This window comes from Triticum aestivum, chromosome 2D, assembly GCF_018294505.1.
Source record: "Triticum aestivum cultivar Chinese Spring chromosome 2D, IWGSC CS RefSeq v2.1, whole genome shotgun sequence".
Classification (NCBI taxonomy): domain Eukaryota; kingdom Viridiplantae; phylum Streptophyta; class Magnoliopsida; order Poales; family Poaceae; genus Triticum; species Triticum aestivum.
The window spans coordinates 51,655,095-51,673,545 of NC_057799.1; positions in this window are offsets into that span (position 1 = coordinate 51,655,095).

An 18,451-nucleotide genomic window follows, 5' to 3' on the forward strand; every position below is an offset into this window, starting at 1 on the left:
TCATCTCCGTGATCAGATCGTAGAAACTTTATTTTCTTGTTACGATGATTTCCCACTTCACTCTGAAATTCTTTGACTTTTCAAATGTTTCAGACTTATGTTTCATCAAGTAGATATACCCATATCTGCTCAAATCATCTGTGAAGGTCACAAAATAACGATACCCATCGCGATCCTCAACACTCATCGAACCGCATACATCAGTATGTATTATTTCCAATAAGTCAGTTGCTCGCTCCATTGTTCCGGAGAACGGAGTCTTAGTCATCTTGCCCATGAGGCATGTTTCACAAGCATCAAGTGATTCTAAAAGCCCATCAGCATGGAGTTCCTTCATGCGCTTTACACCAATATGACCTAAACGGCAGTGCCACAAATAAGTTGCACTATCATTATTAACTTTGCATCTTTTGGATTCAATATTATGAATATGTGTATCACTACGATCGAGATTCAATAAACCATTTATATTGAGTGTATGACCATAGAAGGTTTTATTCATGTAAATAGAACAACAATTATTTTTTGACTTAAATGAATAACCGTATTGCAATAAACATGATCCAATCTTATTCATGCTCAACGCAAACACCAAATAACATTTATTTTAGATTCAACACTAATCCCGAAGGTAAAGGGAGTGTGCGATGGTGATCTTACCAGCCTTGGAATCACTTCCAACACACATCATCACCTCGCCCTTAACTAGCCTCTGTTTATTTTGCAACTCCCGTTTCGAGTTACTACTCTTAGCAACTGAACCAGTATCAAATACCGAGGGGTTGCTAAAAACACTAGTAAAGTATACATCAATAACATGTATATTAAATATACCTTTGTTCGCTTTGCCATCCTTCTTATCCACTAAGTGTCTAGGGCAGTTCCACTTCCAGTGACCATCTCCTTTGCAGTAGAAGCACTCAGTTTTAGGCTTGGGTCTAGCTTTGGGCTTCTTCATGGGAGTGGCAGCTTGCTTGTCATTCTTCTTCAAGTTCCCTTTCTTTCCCTTTGCCCCTTTTCTTGAAACTAGTGGTTTTGTAAACCATCAACACTTGATGCTCTTTCTTGATTTCTACCTTCGCTGATTTCAACATCGTGAAGAGCTCGGGAATCATTTTCGTCATCCCTTGCATATTATAGTTCATCACGAAGTTCCAGTAACTTGGTGATAGTGACTAGAGAACTCTGTCAATCACTATCTTATCTGGAAGATTAACTCCCACTTGATTAGTACTCAGACATTCTGAGCACATGCTCATTAGTTCAGCTATCCTCCTCCATCTTGTAGGCTAAGTACTTTGTCAGATGTCTCATACCTCTCGACTCGGGCATGAGTCTGAAATACCAATTCCAGCTCTTGGAACATCTCATATGCTCCGTGGTATTCAAAACGTTTTTGAAATCCCGATTCTAAGCCGTAAAGCATGGTGCACTAAACTATCAAGTAGTCATCATACCAAGCTTTGTCAAACGTTCATAATGTCTGTATCTACTCCTGCAATAGGTCTGTCACCTAGCGGTGCATCAAGGACATAATTCTTCTGTGCAGCAATGAGGATAATCCTCAGATCACGGACCAAGTCCGCATCATTGCTACTATCATCTTTCAACATAGTTTTTCTCTAGGAACATATCAAAAATAAACGGGGAGCTACATCGTGAGCTATTGATCTACAACATAGTTATGCAAATACTATCAGGACTAAGTTCATGATAAATTAAAGTTCAATTAATCATATTACTTAAGAACTCCCACTTAGATAGACATCCTCTAGTCGTCTAAATGATCACGTGATCCATATCAACTAAACCATGTCCGATCATCACGTAAGATGGAGAAGTTTTCAATGGTGAACATCACTATGTTGATCATATCTACTATATGATTCACGCCCGACCTTTCGGTCTCAGTGTTCCGAGGCCATATCTGCATATGCTAGGCTCGTCAAGTTTAACCCAAGTATTTTGCGTGTGCAAAACAGGCTTGCACCCGTTGTATGTGAATGTAGAGCTTATCACACCCGATCATCACGTGGTGTCTCAGCACGAAGAACTGTCGCAATGGTGCATACTCAGGGAGAACACTTATACCTTGAAATTTTAGTAAGGGATCATCTTATAAAGCTACCGTCGTAATGAGCAAAATAAGATGCATAAAAGATAAACATCATATGCAATCAAAATATGTTACATGATATGGCCATCATCATCTTGTGCCTTTGATCTCCATCTCCATAGTACCGTCATGATCTCCATTGTCACCGGCATGACACCATGATCTCCATCATCTTGATCTCTATCAACGTGTCGTCACATGGTCGTCTCGCCAACTATTGCTTTTTGCAACTATTGCTATCGCATAGTGATAAAGTAAAGCAATTACATGGCGCTTGCATCTTTATGCAAATAAAGAGACAACCATAAGGCTCCTGTCAGTTGCTGATGACTTTATAAAACATGATCATCTCATATAACAATTTATATCTCATCACGTCTTGACCATATCACATCACAGCAAGCCCTGCAAAAACAAGTTAGACGTCCTCTACTTTGTTGTTGCAAGTTTTACGTGGCTGCTTGTGACGCCCGGATAATCAAGCTACAGTAAAACTCTGCTAATGGTGCCACGTTACCCCCGTTACTGTTGCTAATCTATCGTTAGATCAAAACCGGCCCAAAATTCAAAGTTCAAAATCAAGCAAACAATAAAAGTTTTCAAATATTAAAACTAAAATGTTCGGAGTGAACCAAATATTGCATAGATAATAATGGTGGAGAAACCTAACTTTAATAAAATGTTTAAGTGTTCAAAATAATTAAGATAGAGGTTTAAATATTAAAATAAATGCCTTGTGAATTTTATAAAATATTAAACTATTTTAATTTGGGTTGGGAATTAATGTGGCAATAGTATATTTAAAAGTATTAATTTAAGTGCTAGTGATAATTTTTATAAAACTAAAATAAAAGAGGAACTAAAAGAAAACAAAAAGAAAAATAAGAAAAAGTAAAACCAAAAACAAAACAAAGCAAAAAATAATACGAAGCAAGACCCCCCCTCGCCTGGGCCGTTCGGCCCAGCAGGGCACCAGGCCAATGGGCTGGCCCAGCCGCGCCCCTGCATAACCCCCCCACCCCCGAAACCCTAGGCCTCACCCACTCTCTCCCCGATCCCCTTCTCCTCCCCGTCTGGATCGGGCGCACGCCCCGCCCCCGACGCGGTCGCCCCCTCCCTCGCCCGGAGCCTCCGCCGGCGCACACCGTCGCCACCCCGATGCCGCGCCCCATGCTCACCGTCGCCCACTCCCCCTCGATCTGGATCGAGATCGAGGGCTCGACCCGCCTTGTCGACGCGCCGACGCCGTCCGGAGCCCGCGCCGCCGCCTGGACCTCGCCGGACGCCATCGCCGGCCTGCCTCTTCTCCATCACGCCGTCGCCGTCCTCCTCCCCACGGGTCGCCCCCGAGCCCGCTGCCATGCCCCTCTAGCTCCCCTGTGAGTGCCTCCCTCTCCTCCTCTCTCCCCCACCGCGTCGTGCCCGCGCCCGTCGGCGCTCTCGCGCGCCCCTGTGGTCGAGCCCCTCGCTCGCGCTCGTCCCCACCCGTCGCTGGCCGCGCCCAGTGCCCCGCCGTGCTCTCCGCCCCGCCTCCGCCGCCGTGGCCCTCGTGCCCCGCTGCGGCAACCCCCCCGCCATGGTCACGACCCCGCCCTGCCCCGGGCAGGCTACGGGCGCCCGTCGCCCACACCCCGCCGCGGCGCGCTCTGCCTCGCCGGCGCCGTGCCGCTGGCCGCGCCCGGGCTCGCCCCCGTCGGGCGCCTGCAACCGCGCCTGAGTCCCGTGCCCGATCGCCCGCTGGGGCTCTCCCTGGGCCACTGCCAGGTGGGGCCCCACGCCCCTGAGCCGCTGACCCCTGGGGCCGAAACCCCCCTGGCCCGCTGACAAATGGGGCCCAGCCCCAGAACAAATAAAAAGTATATATAAAATAATATAAATAATAATAATAATAAATTAATTAATAAAAATAAATAAATAAATAGATAAAGAAAATAAAAATAAATTTAGTTAATTAATTAATTAATTAACTTAATTAATTAAGTTAATTAATCCTGTTTAAATTAATCTAATTAGTTAGTTAATTTAATTAAACAGTAATTAATTAGATAAACCCTAATTAACCTAAACAGAGAATGACAGGTGGGTCCCATTGGACCCACATGTCAGTTTGACTTAGTCAACCCCTGTTGACTGCTGATGTCAGCATGACATCATGCTGATGTCATAAATCCAATTTCGAATTAAATTAAATGATTAATTAAATTCCAGAAATTAGTAAATCTTTAGAAAATCATATCTTTTAAACCGTAGCTCAGATGAAAATACTTTCTACATGAAAGTTGCTCAGAACGACGAGACGAATCCGGATACGCAGTCCGTTCGTCCACCACACCTCCCTAACCTATCGAACTCGCAACTTTCCCCCTCCGGTCCATCCGTCCGAAAACGCAAAACATCGGGAATACTTTCCCGGATGTTCCCCCCTTCGCCGGTACCACCTACTGTCGCGTTAGGACACACCTCGCACTGCTCATTGTCATGTGACGCATCGTCATGTTTATGTTTGCATTGTATTTACTGTTTCTTCCCCCTCTTCTCTCCGGTAGACTACGAGACCGACACAGCTGCTGCCCAGTTCGACTACGGAGTTGACAACCCCTCTCTCTTGCCAGAGCAACCAGGCAAGCCCCCCCTTGATCACCAGATATCGCCTATTCTTCTCTATACTGCTTGCATTAGAGTAGTGTAGCATGTTACTGCTTTCCGTTAATCCTATCCTGATGCATAGCCTGTCATTGTTGCTACAGTTGTTACCCTTACCTGCTATCCTACTGCTTAGTATAGGATGCTAGTGAACCATCAGTGGCCCTACACTCTTGTCCGCTTGCCATGCTATACTACTGGGTCGTGATCACTTCGGGAGGTGATCACGGGTATATTCAACATACATTATATACATGACACATGTGGTGACTAAAGTCGGGTCGGCTCGTTGAGTACCCGCAAGTGATTCTGATGAGGGGGCTGAAAGGACAGGTGGCTCCACCCCGGTAGAGGTGGGCCTGGGTTCCTGACGGCCCCCGACTGTTACTTTGTGGCGGAGCGACAGGGCAGGTTGAGACCACCTAGGAGAGAGGTGGGCCTGGCCCTGGTCGGCGTTCGCGGATACATAACACGCTTAACGAGTTCTTGGTATTTGATCTGAGTCTGGCCATTTGGTCTATACGCACTAACCATCTACGCGGGAGTAGTTATGGGTATCCCGGCGTCGTGGTATCAGCCGAAGCTCTTCTTGACGTCAGCGACGGAGTGGCGCGCGCCGGATTGGACTGGAACGCCTGCTAGGCTAGGTCTGCTTCCGGCCGCCCTCGCAACGTGCAGGTGTGCATAGGGCGATGGGCCCAGACCCCTGCGCGCATAGGGTTAGACCGGCGTGTTGACCTCTCGGTTGAGCCTAGGTGGGGCTGCGACGCGTTGATCTTACGAGGCCGGGCATGACCCAGAAAAGTGTGTCCGGCCAAATGGGATCGAGCGTGTTGGGTTATGTGGTGCACCCCTGCAGGGAAGTTTATCTATTCGAATAGCCGTGTCCCTCGGTAAAAGGACGACCCGGAGTTGTACCTTGACCTTATGACAACTAGAACCGGATACTGAATAAAATACACCCTTCCAAGTGCCAGATACAACCCGGTGATCGCTCTCTAACAGGGCGACGAGGAGGGGATCGCCGGGTAGGATTATGCTATGCGATGCTACTTGGAGGACTTCAATCTACTCTCTTCTACATGCTGCAAGATGGAGATGGCCAGAAGCGTAGTCTTCGACAGGACTAGCTATCCCCCTTTTATTCTGGCATTCTGCAGTTCAGTCCACTGATATGCCCCTTTACACATATACCCATGCATATGTAGTGTAGCTCCTTGCTTGCGAGTACTTTGGATGAGTACTCACGGTTGCTTTTCTCCCTCTTTTCCCCTTTCTGTACCTGGTTGTCGCAACCAGATGCTGGAGTCCAGGAGCTAGAGATCCCGAGGATGATTCTACATGGAGTTCGGTTTCGAGGAGTAGTTAGGAGGTCCCAGGCAGGAGGCCTTGCCTTTTCGATCGTTGCTACTTTTGTGCTAGCCTTCTTAAGGCAAACTTGTTTAACTTATGTCTGTACTCAGATATTGTTGCTTCCGCTGACTCGTCTGTGATCGAGCACTTGTAATTGAGCCCTCGAGGCCCCTGGCTTGTATTATGATGCTTGTATGACTTATTTATGTTTTAGAGTTGTGTTGTGATATCTTCCCGTGAGTCCCTGATCTTGATCGTACACATTTGCGTGCATGATTAGTGTACGGTCAAATCGGGGGCGTCACAAGTTGGTATCAGAGCCATCTGCTTGTAGGAATCCCCCTTTCCAACTCCTTGGCCGAAGTTGAGTCTAGCCTTTACAAAACTTTTACTAACATGGCTGTGTGGCTTACGGGCCCACGTCGCCATTGGGTGGTATTAGGATCTTTTACTCCTTGTCTATACTCTGGGACTCTGAACTCTCCCCTATTCGGGTTAAATGATTTTGCTAAAAGGACTAACTGTAGGTTCTCGTAAATACTTTCTCCCGGAGAGCCCTTTTTCACAGATGGTCGCCGACTGCACCAGAAGATGTTGAAGATACTCTTCGATCATTCCCGAGACCCTTGTGCCCTCTGCCTTTTCAATTCCCTACTACCGATATATCCATATGGATAACAACATACACTTGTTGTTCATACAATTACTCTGAGTTTCTCGTGTTATTACCAGATACATCGAATTGCTCTCCGGCTTTTTAAGAATCCCTTGTACCACTACCTTGCAGTTCTTTTCCACCTGGATACCCCTACGAATAATTCCTCGCACTTATCGAGTATCCGCTCATCCCCCAAATGATTCATGTATTTCACAAAGTCTTCGAAATACCATTCGATCTTCCGAAAATCCTCAGCAACCTATTGCTCTTGAAATTCTTGTTTGCTTGCATTGTGGTTAATCCCATAAGTCTCGTAATCTTATTGGCATCTCTTGTCATTATCATTTTGAGTCCGTTGATTCAATTTGTTGCGAATGCTCGCAATCCTCAATCATATCCTAGAATTCATTCTTTCGGCTCAGACGTCATTTTAAACGTGAGCTGGATCTCGGCCTATCAAATTGCCATCGATTGTACCCCTAAGCCTACTCAACTTATCCATCCTTGATCAGAGCGTTGCTTCTGACCCCCTGATTTGGAAATCATAATTCTTTTGCATTTGAACTTTGAGTTAGTCAGTTGTTTCTATAATCAGATCTCCTTGCATTCTTCTTCCTCTGGTTGAGTACCGATGCTCACATCAGATCCCTTGTGGACCATCGGTTCCTTTGTTGGATTTTATCCGACAGTGTCCTTCCTATTGAATAACCTTGTGAGTCTTTCCATGGGTATATAATGCCTTTGGTAAATTGTATCATCTGCTTTTGAACAATGCTCTTCTTTCGAGCTTGTAATATTTACTCCGAAGTTTGTGGTATATGTTCCTAAGATGCCCTGATGGGTTGAACCTATGCCTTCCTTAATCTGTGTGAACCCGCAAGTTTTCCAAGGTTCATACTCCTCTGGTAATTCACCAGGTAGGTCTTCGCACTCAAATTATTTTTAATAGAGCAGTGAATGAAAGGTTATGCATTGCAGAAGTGGGAGTCGACCTTGAACTTTGTGTTCATGCCCATGGACACGATGTAGATCTTATCATTAAAAGCTTCTCTTAAATTAATTATTACCTTGGTATAAGTTCATCTTATATCTGGGATCTGGCCTTTTGCAATCGTGGTTCCGACGATGTTCTCCTTTAAACACCATTTCTCGTGCAAGTTTAAGCACTTGACTTCTGTAGAGCAATACCCAATCCAACCTCTATTTTAATCTGTCGTCGAGTATTACCCCCTGGTATCTCGAGATTATCACGGAACTGCATAACTTCTTATGAGTTCTCCATCAAGTATTACATTCTCATTGATTCCAATTGTCCACGGGCTCCGAGTTATTAAACACTCAAGGACATCGATAACTGAATCGAGTCCGCATCACGATTAAACAACTCTTAGTAATCTCCTTTACTTACGAGTTCGTACTCGATCACATCATCCCTAGCCTGCTCAGCTATGTCATTATCGTGCCGATTTTAACTGTGCTACCTGGTCCTTCCCAGCGCACAAATTTCGACAGTGAGCTAATCTTACGTCGATTTTCCTTGCCATATCATTTAGCCTTGAACAACAAACTTGATTTCGAGTTTGTGTCGTACCCCTGGTTCCAATAACTTTTTGCTTCATCATTCCCTTGACTTGATGTCATCGCCAATCGATTACATCTTCATGAAATCTCTCGATGTGTCGTGATCATCATCAACCTTATGCGCTCTTCCAGGATATCGATTGAGTTCATGATGAGAAAGACCATCCTTGCCCTCGATGATTAGTATTATCATCGACCACTCTACTACCTTTCCTCCAACACAAACTTGTTCTTGTTTTGTGTTATACCTTGAGTTCCTTGCAATCCAACAATTGTTCTTCTTTACACTGGAGTATTACCATCTTTTATGTCAAGAATGTCGTGAGAGTTTCACCACCTCTTAGGAAATTCTTGATATAGTGATGCTTCTCACCATCATCATTCTTCTCTTGGTCCCCGTGTTGAGTGAACTCTGTTATGAGAATTTAATATCTCTAGCAACCTTGTTACTTCACAGTTAATGGACAATAATTCCAATGTAGTGTGCTGGTTGCTAAATTTCCATTCCGACGTTGGTCGTGCAACCCAGCCCATATTTCGGGTGCCCCTTTCAACCAATGTTTAATTGTGTATGTTTTCCTCGAGCATACATCATTATACCATTTGATCTGACAAATATTATCTCCTTGTTCACATAGTTGTGGAAATCCATCTTTTGTTAATCTCGATGAATTGTCGCTGATTCCATCAGCCACCTCCTCATCCTCTCGTTGGTTTACTGAGGGACTCTTGCTACGGAACTCGCTTCCATAGTTCATTTAACGAGAATCTTACAATGTCATCTCGTCAAATTGTGCCGCACCTTTTCTTCTCAGGCATCCTAAGTCTGAGGTATCGTGACACCAATCAGATCTGAATCTCGGTCAGATATGATGGTTGGAACATATTTCCAAGAGTTATAACATTGGTCTCTACATAACCCGGTAAGGTGGTGTCTTTGCTTAGCACCCCTAGCCAGAGGACCTTTTGATATAATTTCCTTTTTAGCAAGGTTAACTATTCTTCCATGAGGAAATTGTAAGACTTACTCTATAAGTTGTTCCAGATGGATCCTTTGTGTATCCATAGCCTGATCCTTACCTGATGACAATGTCAATGCTATCTCGAAGCATGTCTGTGGTACTCCGATCTTCGATAAAAACATTTGAAGACCAAAGCTAATTGTTTCCTGCTCAATTATCCAAACACCGTTGTATGGGTAATGGCATGAAATTTCTCTCCTATTTCCTAAAGGGTTTTCTACGTTATATCCCGACATGGATATCATGCTCTGCTTACCCTTGGGAAGAATATACCCTTGAAATATGTGTTTAAACACATTTTCCTTTCCATTGTTCTGTTTAATCTGATAATGATATTTTCCTTTCCGTTCTTTTGTTTAACCCTTCTTGAGTTCTATATGATCTAAGCAGTAATATTCTCCTGCTTATGTAAACACCTCGGTGTACAATTCTGTCAGCAAGACCCTGTTACTATTGTTGATGACATCCCGGTAGCCACCGATGGACGAGAACTTTGCCTAATGGTCCGCCTCGTTTCAACGAGCAGGAAAATGGTTCTCTTCGTCCCTCGCCCTTGGTACCAACGTGTTGCCGACATAACTGACAGGGTATTCTCTGACATGCCTTGCTGTCATGACCAAGCAAGATGTCACCGCTCCTTCTACTTTTAACCCACATGGTGGGCCCATAACCCACAGTTCCACAGGATCGAAACCTGACTCTCCTATACAACCCTGTTTCTAACGGTTATTCCCCACGCTTGGCGTCGTATTTAATTCATGGGCCACCTTCCTAGTCATCTATTCTGGCATCGGACACAATACTTATTCCCGTTGCTCTGAACCCCTTTCACACTCTGTTTCAGGCAATGAACGATTGCCTATCCGCTCGAAACTTCTTATTGCACTGTCCTAGTTTGCTCTCGATGTGTTTCCTTTGTTCAACTCGAGAGATACTCATATGTTCATTCTTGGGATACCCCCAGATGATTTTCCCTTATAACATCCTATCGTTGTAGAGCTGCCCCTTACCTATTCGTAAGTACGATGGAGTTCCCCGAAGAAAGGACGACAACTTCATCATGATGCATTGGAATAAAGAATTGGAGACATCAACGAAAGGGATTAACTTCTTCGAGAAGATCCATTGGAATATCGTAACCAGAACTTCCCCCCTTACTCCCCTCTTAAATCTCGGGACGAGATTTCTTGTAGTGGAGGAGAATTGTGACGCCCGGATAATCAAGCTACAGTAAAACTCTGCTAATGGTGCCACGTTACCCCCGTTACTGTTGCTAATCTATCGTTAGATCAAAACCGGCCCAAAATTCAAAGTTCAAAATCAAGCAAACAATAAAAGTTTTCAAATATTAAAACTAAAATGTTCGGAGTGAACCAAATATTGCATAGATAATAATGGTGGAGAAACCTAACTTTAATAAAATGTTTAAGTGTTCAAAATAATTAAGATAGAGGTTTAAATATTAAAATAAATGCCTTGTGAATTTTATAAAATATTAAACTATTTTAATTTGGGTTGGGAATTAATGTGGCAATAGTATATTTAAAAGTATTAATTTAAGTGCTAGTGATAATTTTTATAAAACTAAAATAAAAGAGGAACTAAAAGAAAACAAAAAAGAAAAATAAGAAAAAGTAAAACCAAAAACAAAACAAAGCAATAAAAAAACGAAGCAAGACCCCCCCTCCCCTGGGCCGTTCGGCCTAGCAGGGCACCAGGCCAATGGGCTGGCCCAGTCGCGCCCCTGCATAACCCCCCCACCCCCGAAACCCTAGGCCTCACCCACTCTCTCCCCGATCCCCTTCTCCTCCCCGTCTGGATCGGGCGCACGCCCCGCCCCCGACGCGGTCGCCCCCTCCCTCGCCCGGAGCCTCCGCCGGCGCACACCGTCGCCACCCCGATGCCGCGCCCCATGCTCGCCGTCGCCCACTCCCCCCTCGATCTGGATCGAGATCGAGGGCTCGACCCGCCTCGTCGACGCCGTCCGGAGCCCGCGCCGCCGCTGGACCTCGCCGGACGCCATCGCCGGCCCGCCTCTTCTCCATCACGCCGTCGCCGTCCTCCTCCCCACGGGTCCCCCCCGAGCCCGCTGCCATGCCCCTCCAGCTCCCCTGTGAGCGCCTCCCTCTCCTCTCTCCCCCACCGCGCCGTGCCCGCGCCCGTCGGCGCTCTCGCGCGCCCCTGTGGTCGAGCCCCTCGCTCGCGCTCGTCCCCACCCGTCGCTGGCCGCGCCCAGTGCCCTGCCATGCTCTCCGCCCCGCCTCCGCCCGCCGTGGCCCTCGTGCCCCGCTGCGGCAACCCCCCCCCGCCATGGTCACGACCCCGCCCTGCCCCGGGCAGGCTACGGGCGCCCGTCGCCCACACCCCGCCGCGGCGCGCTCTGCCTCGCCGGCGCCGTGCCGCTGGCCCCGCCCGGGCTCGCCCCCGCCGGGCGCCTGCAATCGCGCCCGAGTCCCGTGCCCGATCGCCCGCTGGGGCTCTCCCTGGGCCACTGCCAGGTGGGGCCCCGCGCCCCTGAGCCGCTGACCCCTGGGCCCGAAACCCCCCTGGCCCGCTGACAAATGGGGCCCAGCCCCAGAACAAATAAAAAAATAAAATATAAATAATAATAATAATAAATTAATTAATAAAAATAAATAAATAGATAAAGAAAATAAAAATAAATTTAATTAATTAATTAATTAATTAACTAAATTAATTAAGTTAATTAATCCTGTTTAAATTAATCTAATTAGTTAGTTAATTTAATTAAACAATAATTAATTAGATAAACCCTAATTAACCTAAACAGAGAATGACAGGTGGGTCCCATTGGACCCACATGTCAGTTTGACTTAGTCAACCCCTGTTGACTGCTGATGTCAGCATGACATCATGCTGATGTCATAAATCCAATTTCGAATTAAATTAAATGATTAATTAAATTCCAGAAATTAGTAAATCTTTAGAAAATCATATCTTTTAAACCGTAGCTCAGACGAAAATACTTTCTACATGAAAGTTGCTCAGAACGACGAGACGAATCCGAATACGCAGTCCGTTCGTCCACCACACCTCCCTAACCTATCGAACTCGCAACTTTCCCCCTCCGGTCCATCCGTCCGAAAACACAAAACATCAGGAATACTTTCCCGGATGTCCCCCCCCTTCGCCGGTACCACCTACTGTCGCGTTAGGACACACCTCGCACTGCTCATTGTCATGTCACGCATCGTCATGTTTATGTTTGCATTGTATTTACTGTTTCTTCCCCCTCTTCTCTCCGGTAGACTACGAGACCGACACAGCTGCTGCCCAGTTCGACTACGGAGTTGACGACCCCTCTCTCTTGCCAGAGCAACCAGGCAAGCCCCCCCCTTGATCACCAGATATCGCCTATTCTTCTTTATACTACTTGCATTAGAGTAGTGTATCATGTTACTGCTGACCGTTAATCCTATCCTGATGCATAGCCTGTCATTGTTGCTACAGTTGTTACCCTTACCTGCTATCCTACTGCTTAGTATAGGATGCTAGTGAACCATCAGTGGCCCTACACTCTTGTCCGTCTGCCATGCTATACTACTGGGCCGTGATCACTTCGGGAGGTGATCACGGGTATATTCAATATACATTATATACATGACACATGTGGTGACTAAAGTCGGGTCGGCTCGTTGAGTACCCGCAAGTGATTCTGATGAGGGGGCTGAAAGGACAGGTGGCTCCTCCCCGGTAGAGGTGGGCCTGGGTTCCTGACGGCCCCCGACTGTTACTTTGTGGCGGAGCGACAGGGCAGGTTGAGACCACCTAGGAGAGAGGTGGGCCTGGCCCTGGTCGGCGTTCGCGGATACATAACACGCTTAACGAGTTCTTGGTATTTGATCTGAGTCTGGCCATTTGGTCTATACGCACTAACCATCTACACGGGAGTAGTTATGGGTATCCCGGCATCGTGGTATCAGCCGAAGATCTTCTTGACGTCAGCGACGGAGCGGCGCGCGCCGGATTGGACTGGAACGCCTGCTAGGCTAGGTCTGCTTCCGGCCGCCCTTGCAACGTGCAGGTGTGCATAGGGCGATGGGCCCAGACCCCTGCACGCATAGGGTTAGACCGGCGTGTTGACCTCTCGGTTGAGCCTGGGTGGGGCTGCGACGCGTTGATCTTACGAGGCCGGGCATGACCCAGAAAAGTGTGTCCGGCCAAATGGGATCGAGCGTGTTGGGTTATGTGGTGCACCCCTGCAGGGAAGTTTATCTATTCGAATAGCCGTGTCCCTCGGTAAAAGGACGACCCGGAGTTGTACCTTGACCTTATGACAACTAGAACCAGATACTGAATAAAATACACCCTTCCAAGTGCCAGATACAACCCGGTGATCGCTCTCTAACAGGGCGACGAGGAGGGGATCGCCGGGTAGGATTATGCTATGCGATGCTACTTGGAGGACTTCAATCTACTCTCTTCTACATGCTGCAAGATGGAGATGGCCAGAAGCGTAGTCTTCGACAGGACTAGCTATCCCCCTTTTATTCTGGCATTCTGCAGTTCAGTCCACTGATATGCCCCTTTACACATATACCCATGCATATGTAGTGTAGCTCCTTGCTTGCGAGTACTTTGGATGAGTACTCACGGTTGCTTTTCTCCCTCTTTTCCCCTTTCTGTACCTGGTTGTCGCAACCAGATGCTGGAGTCCAGGAGCTAGAGATCCCGAGGATGATTCTACATGGAGTTCGGTTTCGAGGAGTAGTTAGGAGGTCCCAGGCAGGAGGCCTTGCCTTTTCGATCGTTGCTACTTTTGTGCTAGCCTTCTTAAGGCAAACTTGTTTAACTTATGTCTGTACTCAGATATTGTTGCTTCCGCTGACTCGTCTGTGATCGAGCACTTGTAATTGAGCCCTCGAGGCCCCTGGCTTGTATTATGATGCTTGTATGACTTATTTATGTTTTAGAGTTGTGTTGTGATATCTTCCCGTGAGTCCCTGATCTTGATCGTACACATTTGCGTGCATGATTAGTGTGCTGGTACGGTCAAATCGGGGGCGTCACACTGCTACGGGCTTTGCAAGAACCATTCTTACCTACGCATCAAAACCACAACGATTTTTCGTCAAGTGTGCTGTTTTAACCTTCAACAAGGACCGAGTGTAGTCACACTTGATTCAACTAAAGTTGGATAAACAGACACCCACTAGCCACCTGTGTGCGAAGCACGGCGGTAGAACCAGTCTCATGGACGCGGTCATGTAATGTCGGTCTAGGTCGCTTCATCCAACAATACCGCCGAATCAAAGTATGACATGCTGGTAAGCAGTATGACTATTATCGCCCACAACTCTTTGTGTTTTACTCGTGCACATAACATCTACGCATAGAAATGGCTCGGATGCCACTGTTGGGAAATGTAGTATTTCAAAAACTTTGCCTACGATCACGCAAGATCTATCTAGGAGAAGCATAGAAACGAGCGGGGAGAGTGTGTCTACGTACCCTCGTAGACCGAAAGCGGAAGCGTTTATCAACGCGGTTGATACACCTTCACGATCCGTCCCGATCAAGTACCGAACGTACGGCACCTCCGTGTTCAGGACACGTTCAGCTTGATGACGTCATCGCCTTCTTGATCCAGCAAGAGGGGCGAAGTAGTAGATGAGTTCCGGCAACACGACGGCGTGGTGACGGTGTTGGTGAAGAACAATCTTCGCAGGGCTTCGCCTAAGCACTACGAAAACTATGACGGAGGATAAACTAGAGGGGACGGGTTGTCGGCACACGGCTTGGTGTTTCTTGATCTTTGGGTGCTAGCCCTGCCCCTCTATTTATATGTTGAGCCTTGGGGTCGAAACTTGGAGTAAAAACCTTCACAAAGTCGGTTTCACCCGAAAGGCAAGAGTCCTTCTCGGACTCCAGGGCCAGACGCCAGGGTTCCCGGCGTCTGGACCCAGACGCCAGGTACCCTGGCGTCTGGCCCCTGGACTTTGCAAAACTTCCTTTTGCACTTTCCAAAAACCTTGTGGGCTTTCCCCTTTGGCCCAAATAAAGTGTTCTCGTACCCAAACATTTTGGGAAACATCCGGAACCCCTTCCGGTGAATTCCAGAACCCTTCCGGAGACCAAACACCATTATCCCATATATCAATCTTTATTTCCGGACCATTCCGGAGTTCCTCGTCATGTCTGTGGTCTTATCCGGAACTCCGAACAACATTCGGTCACTAACATACCACTAGTAGAAAAAGGGCCTATTGTCCCGGTTGGTAAGGGCCTTTTGTCCCGGTTTTTGAACCGGGACTAAAGGGTCGTTACTAATGCCCTAACCCTTTAGTCCCGGTTCTTACACGAACCGGGACAGATGGGCCTCCACGTGGCCGGTGCGGCGAGCCCAAGCAGGAGGGCCTTTGGTCCCGGTTGGTGGCACTAACCGGGACCAATAGGCATCCACGCGTCAGCATTTCAGGGGCTGGGGTTTTTGTTTTTTTTGAAAGGGGGGGGGTTGGGGGTTTTGGGGGGTTAATTTAGGTGTTTCATATATTGTGTTAGCTAGCTAATTAATAAAGAGAAGTGTCCTCTCTTATCTCCGTGCTTGGTCGACGCTACGTACTATATACGTATGGAGAGGACTAGACACGCTAGCTAGTAATCAAATGAAGGAAACAGAAGATCGTCATGAACATATGCATACAGAGAGAAGTGATATCGACCACCTCTCCTTCTCCGAGAGATTGGTCGAACAACAAGTTCTCGTATATCTATCCGACACTACCGGCTACATATATACAATAATTATCTCTTACAATATAATCTCCTAATTAAATTGTAAGAACACAGGGTCCACATAGTATTCTCCGTTTTCAGCGATCACGTGGTCAAGGAAGAATGCCGCCAATTCCTCTTGAATTGCTCGCATACGATCTGGTGCTAGGAGTTCATCCCGCATCCGAAAGATCTAATTTGAAGAAGGGGGTCAATACATATATATATGAATAAATGAAACTCAACACAAATGATGGTAATAAAATAAAATTGTGAATATTATTGCTTACGCACTTCATATTGTTCGTCAGAGTAGCCCCGCTCACAGGTCGTGTAGCGGATGGACTCGCAAACGTAGTATCCACAGTAATTATTCCCGGGTTCCTGCCACAACCACTTTACAAGAAATAGAGGTCAATCAAACTGATAAGCAAGCATGCTAAATGGTATTGATGAAACTAGCGCTTGAATCACTAGGAGATGCGCGGAACATGCTACTATAGTACTTACTTTCGGGTGTTTAAATTGCAGCTTCTTCGGCAGTCCCGGAGCTTTTTTGGTGAATTTTCTCCAAACCCTGCCAGACAAAGAAAACAATTACTTGATATCAGGAAATGAACAAAGTTGCTGATATGGTGGATAATGATCGATTTAACTTACTTCTCGAGCATTTGAGTCATGTCCGCATAGTCCTGGGGATCTTTTCGTCTCGAGTCTAAGACGGTTACTACTCCCTGCTCAAGCTTAATCTCTAGGAGAATATAGTGGAAGCTGCGCACGCATGCATAAGTCATCAATTACATTACTATAACCTGGACTAATAAGGGAAACCGAATATGCACAAGACAGTAACACTCACTTGAAGTTGTAAGGAAAGAGTATTATATCTTTGTTTTCATTTATTACCAACGATCGTAGCAAGTTGGCCTCGGTATTTTCGGCATGATATTTAACCTCAGTTGCATCTATGAGATTTGTGTTAATGAACCCAATATCACCGATTTGTCTTTTCTTCAATTCGGCGATCTTCAATCTGCATAATATAGTGAGGATAATTATAAATACATGCAATGAAAGAGCTGACCTATATAGAGAGACTTAATGACAGAAGTAGTACTACTTACAGACAGTAGCAAGTGATCGTTGATTTATCGAGGGCCTTTTGATTGAAAAACTGGAAGAACTCCTCAAATGGAACATTCAACAGTTCAATTCCAACGAGGTCATGCTCCGGTTTAACTCTCAGCGTCAAAGTATTCCTCCCCCAGACTCTCTGCAGGTTTTCATGTACCAATCATGTAATCTTCGCATCATCGTTGTTAGAGATCTTTCATCTTTGACGAGAGGCTTCCCGTAATGGTATTTGTGTTCGTCCACCTCCAAGATATCATAATGTACATCGTCGGGCAGGTAATCTCCAAGATTGCTATAACCGGGCACCATCCTCGGATCATTAGCGACGATGTCGCTAGACACCTTGAGCGGGGGGCACGATTGGTTCGCTTGTTCGCCGAGCTGGGCAATTTTTTCCCAGCTCGTCGTTCTTTTAACCTTTGATCACTGACAGTACTTCCCGACCGCTCCGCTTCGGCAAATGTCTTTGCAATAATGCGCTCATAGTTGCCTTTCGGCGGAGACTTTGGTGGTTTTGTCAGGGCAGCCAGAGTGCGCTTCGCTTTCACCGGATCTACCTTCTCCTCCGGAGGTGGATGTTTATTTGCTTTCACCCCTTCAAAGAAGTTCGTCACTTCGGCTCGCACGATCTTCATGGTTTCCTCCTCGGTACTCTCGTATGGTAACTTCTCTGGAGTCTTCAGAGAAGGACCGAATCTGTATTGCCTCCCGCCTCTGGTTGTACTGCTAGACACCGACAGAGCAGACGGAGCGGCTGCGGCTGTCTTCTTTCCTTGCTTACGAGGTGGAGGAGAAGGACTACGACGCGCTGGAGCAGCCGGAGCGGCGGCGGGTCTCTTCCGCCCTTGCTGACGAGGCGGAGAAGGAGGAGGCTGGCTGCTCTGGCGCGCCGGCGCAGGCGGAGAAGGAGGCGGAGTGCCGCCACGCACCGGAGAAGGAGGCTGAGTGCCCTGATCACTCGCCGGAAGAGGAGGCGGAGTGTCGCCACGCGCCGGAGAAGGAGGCTGAGTGCCCTGATCACTCGCTGGAGGAGGAGGCGGAGTGCCCTTACTCGCCGGAGGCGTCCAGTTCGGAAGGTTGATGAGCTCCTTCCGCCATAGGCATGGAGTCTTCAGAGCAGAACCCAACCGAGTCTCCCCTTTACCGGTAGGGTGGTCAAGCTGGAGGTCCTCAAATCCCTCTGTTATTTCATCCACCATCACCCTAGCA